At 39.6% G+C, this 7,393-nt stretch overlaps 1 non-coding gene across 1 annotated transcript; it reads right to left on the reverse strand.

Annotated features, from left to right (window-relative positions):
- Positions 2,094-2,200, reverse strand: MIR30A (microRNA 30a). The gene has a single exon (NR_129691.1). It is a non-coding gene; the product is annotated as a microRNA 30a (primary transcript).

The raw sequence follows: 7,393 nt of genomic DNA on the forward strand, positions 1-7,393 counted from the left end.
ATTTTATTTTCTAGATCATATATGGTATTTTATTATGCTGATATGAACATGGAATTTTAAATATATATGCATAAAGAAGAAAAACTACATGAAAGCAATTAGCAATAAAGAATTTTAATTTATGCTAATTACTAACTTATCTTATATGCATAACTTTGTGTAGTTGTAGAAGTGTAATGCTGTACATTTTTTTAAAGTCAGATATTTTTGTGAAATTAAAACAAATTGCATCAGATCTTATTCCAAATATATATAGCACACTTTTGATACTATCTTAATGCAGTGTTTTACATTGTCACCATGGAAATAGGAGGCACATAAAACAGTGAATAATAGGCATTAATTTCAGAACTAGCCAGAAGGCTTTCTGGAGATTTGTAGTTTGTTCATAAGAGTATTTAAGAAGGCTGTACTTTTTACATATTAAAATGTTCCAACAAGTAATTACTTAAGTGAAGGAAATAACCAAAGAGAGATGAGACATGGAAAATTTAGGGGGCAGTGAGGCAAGGGAGGGGAATCTGAGCTGAAGGGAGTGAAGGTCACAGAGCCGGGGCGGGTTCACTCATTCCTCCTGCAACCATCTCCCTGCGACATAGCTGAGTTATTCCCCCAAAGTGTTTCAAGTTTACCTATTAAAGAACAGGCCACATTTTCAACTGCACATTCCAGGGCCTAGCAGATGGAAGTCCCTCCCCTCTTGCCCCTGGCTCAGAGGCATCTAATCTACTGATCTCTAGTGGCCAGTGGCCAATATGACTGACTTTTTTGTTTTCCACTTAGAAGCTTTATGTATGCATAGAACGTGAAGGCATTTCTAAACAGATCTCTCTCCATCCCACTTAATCATGATATTCAAACAGCACTACGTCCCGCTGTGTCAATAAGCACTCTCACCGACACCATCAGCTTCCCAGGTGCAGCAATGCTAAAGAATCCACCTGCCAATGCAGGAGACACAGGAGATGCGGGTTCGATTCCTGGCTTGGGAAGGTCCCCTGAAGGAAATTTCCACTCCAGTAGTCTTGCCTGGAAAATCCCATGGACAAGGGAGCCTGGCAAGCTACAGTCAATGGGGTTGCAGAGCGGGACATGACTTAGCAACTGAGCATGTACACACACATTGATGTCATCAGTGGGTAGTGAACAGGGAACTAATGTCCATATTACTGATAATATTCACGTGCAGAAGGTACTGTGTTTTAGAGGAAATAGGATGCCACCTTCATCTCCTCTTAAAGTGTCTGTCTCCTTCCTACTATTTAAATGTCTCGTATTAAACAAATCTGCCATAAGGCAAATACAGATTTACAAAAAGGACAAGTTAGAAATTAGTTCCTTCACAGAGATCCACAAGAGGAGACTTTTAAACATCTTAGGCTGCCTTCCTATATACAGGATAGCATTTTGTATCATTTTAAAGAGATATATGCTATTACATAAAGCAAAGATAACAGCTCAGTTGAATGGAGTATCAACAAATGCCTAAAATACTGTTCTCATCAGTTAAAACAGGAACAAATAGGTTGCTCAAATAAGAGTTAGTAGAGCCAATGTTAGTTTATTTTAGGCACTTGGTTAAACTGAAAATGACTTTATTGCTTAAAGACTAAACCTATAAACAGTAAAAGGTTTAATCCAAATAATGTGAAAGTGAATTAACACTTTACTCTGGCCTTTACTTTTTTCTTTTTCAAGAAATGTAGATTTATTAATAGAAATATTTGCAAATGGCTGTAAAAGGCACTTATTTTGAAATTACAGGTAAATATAAACAGCAGGACAAAAAAAATTCCTTTTGAGACTGATTTGTGGAAATACTGTCCTAGAACACTTTTTTTCTAAGAACAAAAATACTGTAATACATTCCCTCACTTTTCTTAGGAATATTTTACTTTTTTCTTTCTTCTTTTTTCTTTTTGATGTTGCAAAATCCCTATACAAACAGAGCACCTCCCCTGCGCTAATGAAAACGTAGAGATGGGTTTAAAAGTTACTGAACCCATACCATTCTCACCCAAGGATGTGAACACGTATTCCCAGGAGAGCGTGGTGTCCAGTAGAGTCAAGGAGGCCACTGCTCCTAAGGGGGCTCCTGACGTGGGCGGCAGTCAGCAGCTGCAAACATCCGACTGAAAGCCTTTCTGCAGCCTCACAGCTTCCAGTCGAGGATGTTTACAGCCGCTCACTGTCACAGGGACAGTCTGGTTACCTGAGGGTCCCTAAGACAGGCCGCAGTTCTGCAAACCACTAAGTCTTATCCCAAACCAGAAACGTTCTAGAGAATGTCTCAAATCCAGAGCTTCATGCATGTCTCTTATTCATCTACCAGATTCCTATAAAATCCTCTGCTCATCTAACACAACGAATGCTGACGGCACTCACCCATTACTGGTAGCGACAAGGGACACAGAGGCAGTGGCAGGTTCCCTTGACGTGTGTGATGCAGCTAAAATCTTTCTTTGAGTAAAAGTGAATAACCATACAAGTTAAATCATGCTAATAAGATAAAGTGCACATTTAACATTAAATACATATACAGTCTCAAAGAAAATATAAAATTTTTATTTCAAACTCTATAAATTCTGACCAAAAAAAAAAAAAAAAAGACTTACGCACTGCTTTTATGTATCACTTTTGCTCTGAAATCTGCTCCTAGAGACAACCTGTACAGTCAGCTGGTTTTTGAACGAGTAAGCAACAATCAGGAGAGAAACAGAAGGACTAGCAAGGCCTGTAACAGGCGTCTATCAGTTTGTGGGTCAAAGTTTTCCCACTGGAAAAACACAGAGCCTATCACTTGCTGACAGGGTGACGTACATTAACTCCAGATCTGAATGTTTTGAATTCCACTCCCATTCTCTTGTGAAAATAAATGAGGAAAACTAGAGGGTAGGCTCTATTAGTCACTGCTTTCCTGAAGTAATTCAAAACCCTTCCTCGCCTAGTGAGAGATTAAGTTGATACAAAGAAGTGGGTGTGCCTTTCCCCAAGATTTGTTTTTAGATGATGTTACCAGAAGGTTCTTAAGTTGCAGAAGTCTTAGTTTGTGACAGCAAACCCCAAACAAAAACCAAATCCACACAAACACTGTCATGTTTACTGAAATGAACAAACGTGAAGTGCTCCACATACTACTTTTTCAAAGTAAAGGGTAACTCTATCCCCTTAATGTTAAGAAAGTTAATCTTTGAGGCAGCAGGTGAAAACAAGCTGAATTATGTTGTGGCCTTTTTCTTTATTAACTAAGGACTTTGAACCATTAAAACTTCCTAGGGAACCACATCTTCTCAATGGGTCAAGTCACATAGGGGAACAAAGCAAACTTTATCAGTGCTGTGCGATTCTACATTCCAGAAATTCTTAGTGCTTGGCATTCATATACCACTGCTGACTAGGGCTTGAGTCGGTTCAGCAAACTCAGCTACAGCTTCCAACCTTGTGAACTTCTCACCAAGATACCCCCTGCTTATGAGCTGGTCACAAACAGACAGGGCGGATACTCTTTAATTAAAACAGATGAATACCAAGCCTCACCCTGGGAAGACATTGTAGAGCACTAACTGTTTACAAAAAGAATATTTTTACTCCCATAAATTTTTCTCCAAGTGACAGATCCCCTACTTGCCTTGGAATCTTACTGCTTTTCAATAATAGCTTTAAATTAAAAATGCCTAGTGCAAACTAGGCAAACCACCTCACATAACAATTCAGTGAATGTTGAAAAAGATAGTAAACCTTGGCACAGCTTTGAAGATCCAGACTTTGCTCAGAGCTCTATGAATAAACATTAAAAAAAAAAAATCCTCCAAATAAAGCATGAAAGATCATGAGATCTTAGTTACAAGGGTTCGTAAAGGGAAGGGCATTTAACAGGCATCAAAAGGGTGCTTCACTGCCTGTATGTGCAGCCTTCCTTTCTAGCAAGAGACCAACTAGAGGAAATCCATGTGAAAGTAAAGCAGATTTATCCCCAAAAGCTGCTGAACAATTTTGCCAGTTTTTGTGAGATTCACAGTTATTTAGTTTAAACTATTTCCTTGTTTTCTGGTTATTAAGCAGTATCAGTTCCACTTGGAATAGTAGTTCTTAAAATGAGAGGGTGGCAATAGGCTTATTGGGACAGAGTCTTCTAACTTCACACACCTGGCCTGCCTCTTGCCCTATCCACACTCTGATTCTTTTTCAGATGAGGGGAGCGCTGAGAGCAATTGGCAAAAGCTATACAACGATTCTGCTGTACCTTCCTGGCAGAGAACCACCAATCTAGAAAGATGGAACTAAGTAAATTTGCTCAGGACTACAATATCTTGTCACTAACTGAGAAACGCGACCAACAAAATTAATTCAAAACCACAGGAAACAGGCTGCTCTAGCTCTGTTAAGACAAGGCTCCTAAAAGTCTCCTCACCTGAAGGTGCAGCTCTGGATATCTATACCCTGGTCATGTTTTATAGTCTCCTCATATTAGCTTAAAGATTTTTTTGACATGGATTATTTTTAAACTCTTTATTCGATTTTTACAGTGTTTCTCTTTAATGTTTTTGGTGTTTTGGACACATGGCCTGTGGGATCCTAGCTCCCTGACCAGGAATCAAACCTGTATCCCCTGCATTAGAAGTTAAAGTCTTAACCACAGGAGCACCGGGGAAGTGCCTTAGATTTAACTTCTTGAATAACTAATTCCTTCTGACAGTGGATGGTACAGAACTGCTCCTGGATAAAGTTTACAAGTTTTTTTTAACTACCCTATGTCTTTCAGTCTTGAACCCTCCTGTTGACTCTATCATCATGAATTTTCCTAAGCTATGCATAATTAAGGATAGCTTAAAATATGACAGCCACCCAAGCTTCCCCACCTCCCATTCTTCCTAAACCCAATTCTCTGGATTTTGACACATCAGAGTATTGAAGTTAAAGGCCCATCCTTGATGGTGAGAGTTCAGTTGCTAAACAGCAGAGAGCGGAAGTTACCATCGCTCTATCTGTTGACTGATACTAGGACTCTGCTTTGGCCATGGGAATGCAAGGGTGCATGTGGCTGGCCTGCTCCACTACACAATGATGCTTCTGCCCCCACCTTCTCCATTCTCCCTCGTCCATCCACCCCCACCGCTCTGGTCCTGAGCATCTACAGTGCTCTCTCAGAAAAGGAGCATTCTACATCAGCGCAGGGCCCAGCATCCGGGCTCTGCACCACGTCCTTTCATCTGCCTCTCTAGGGCCCAAGGGCTCAGACAAGGGCATCCTGGCAACTGGCCTAGCTCTTCCTTCAGAAAATCCATCTAAGTAAAGACAAGAAACACAAGTGTTCTCCAGTTCCTTTTGTAGAACTAATCTGATATGAAAGTAAATGTACAAACAGAATTCTGCCCTTTAAAATTCATCTTCATCTTCTATTTATACTTGATATTTAGTAGTCCACACTGTTTTTAGGCTAATTCAGAGGCTTCTAATGCTCATTATATTCCTTGCTAATAACAATGATGATGGATTTTCCGTTTCTATTTTCTGTTTGTAATTAATAGAAACACAAACCTACTGGGTCCTTGCATCTTGAAAATGGCTGAAGGCTGTAGGAATTTACTGAAAACAATTTCCCATGGATGGTGTACACATGGGAAATCAAGAAACTCAAATTCTAGGAAGAAAAGCATTGTCTGAGATAGTACAGACCCTACAGAGTTATAAAGAAGAAAATCTCTTCTGCTACAGAAATTAATGAAAGTTTTGTTCAATTGACATTCTCTAAGAATTAAGCTAGGTAAACCGTGTGTACTCAAGTCTATAGCCTTAACTTTGACACAACTGTTGCTGTGTTCTGAGCAATGCCTATGCACAATCGTGTTTTATGTGTGCCCTCGATGAAGCATTTGCTCTCACCATCATTACACATGTGGTGACACCAAGCTTGGACAGCTGAGTCACAGCTATCGCTCACTCTCTCATTCTGAAGTCTTGCTTATTGTAAGCTCTTCTGAAATCATTCGTGGAGTTCAGGAGGGTGTGAGTTTGAATAAATACAAGATAGTTAATAATTATTCAATAAAAATTGTGTTTTCATTGTAAAGTGGGTGTAAAAAATTAGTAAATGAAGCCAACTTCTAAAAGCGGAAACAAATATCCAGATCCTTTGCGAGAAAACAATTCATTTAGTCACCAATTCATTCATCATATATATATATTCATTTCCTAAACTCTCTATTATTTTTATGAATCCATGTTCAGTTTAATATCAATACAGGTAGAGATATACACATATTATTAGGTAGATAATATGTACATGGATGGGTTGGTACACACTCATATGCACACACACATAAACATTTTTTTTTTCTGTCAGTTAAGCGGGCCTAGAATCTATGGCTCCAGTAATAATGAGAACATCTGTTTTCCAGATTTTGGATTCCTTCTAAAAATTTTATTTTTTTATTGACATATAGTTGATTTACAATGCTCTGCTTTTTTCAAAAGGTTTCTTTTTAATTTTATTTTTATTGACGGATAGTTGACTGAAAATGTTTTGTTGCCATGAGATAAACAATCCAATCAAAAAAACAGCAGAAGACCTAAACAGACATTTCTCTAAAGAAGACATCCAGATGGCTAATAAACATGACAAAATGCTCACTATCGCTTATTATTGGAGAAATGAAAATCAAAACTACAAAGAGGTATCACCTCATGCTGGTCAGAATGGCCATCAAAAAATTTATAAACAATAAATGCATATTAATATATATTATATATGTTAATGCATATATATAGAAGCTAGAAAAATGGTACTGATGAACCTCTCTGCAGGGCAGGAATGGAGACTCAAAATACAGAAGAGACTTGTGGATACAGCGGGGGAAGAAGAGGGTGGGACAAATTGAGGGAGTAGCATTGAAATATATACATTACCATGTATAAAACAGATGGCCAATGGGGAGCCCCTGTATAGCACAGGGGGTCTCAGCCTGGTGCTCGGTGACAACCTAGAGGGAAGGAATGGGGTGGGAGGGAGGTTCAGGAGGGAAGCGCATGTGTATACCTATGGCAGATTCATGTTGACATACGGCAGAAACCAACACAACGTTATAAAGCAATTATCCTCCAACTAAAAAGAAATAAATACATAAATAAATGTGGTGTGGCCAAACACTCCTTTGAAATGGTACAGTTCAGACCAGGGTCCCCCAGACAGGGGCTCTCCAGGCTTATCAGGGCATTCTGGGTGGTTCTTCCTCTGTCCTGCAACCTGCCCTGACCCCTGCTCTTCTGCGTGGGCTGTGTCCTCACTAGGGAGGGGGATTCCAGAGAGCCAGGGCATCCCGAATCCAGGCGAATCCAGGGGCTTTCCATCCACCCCTCCAGTCCCCGTCCCCGCCAGTCAGAGGTTTCCAGGCCG

This window comes from Capra hircus, chromosome 14, assembly GCF_001704415.2.
Source record: "Capra hircus breed San Clemente chromosome 14, ASM170441v1, whole genome shotgun sequence".
Lineage (NCBI taxonomy): Eukaryota > Metazoa > Chordata > Mammalia > Artiodactyla > Bovidae > Capra > Capra hircus.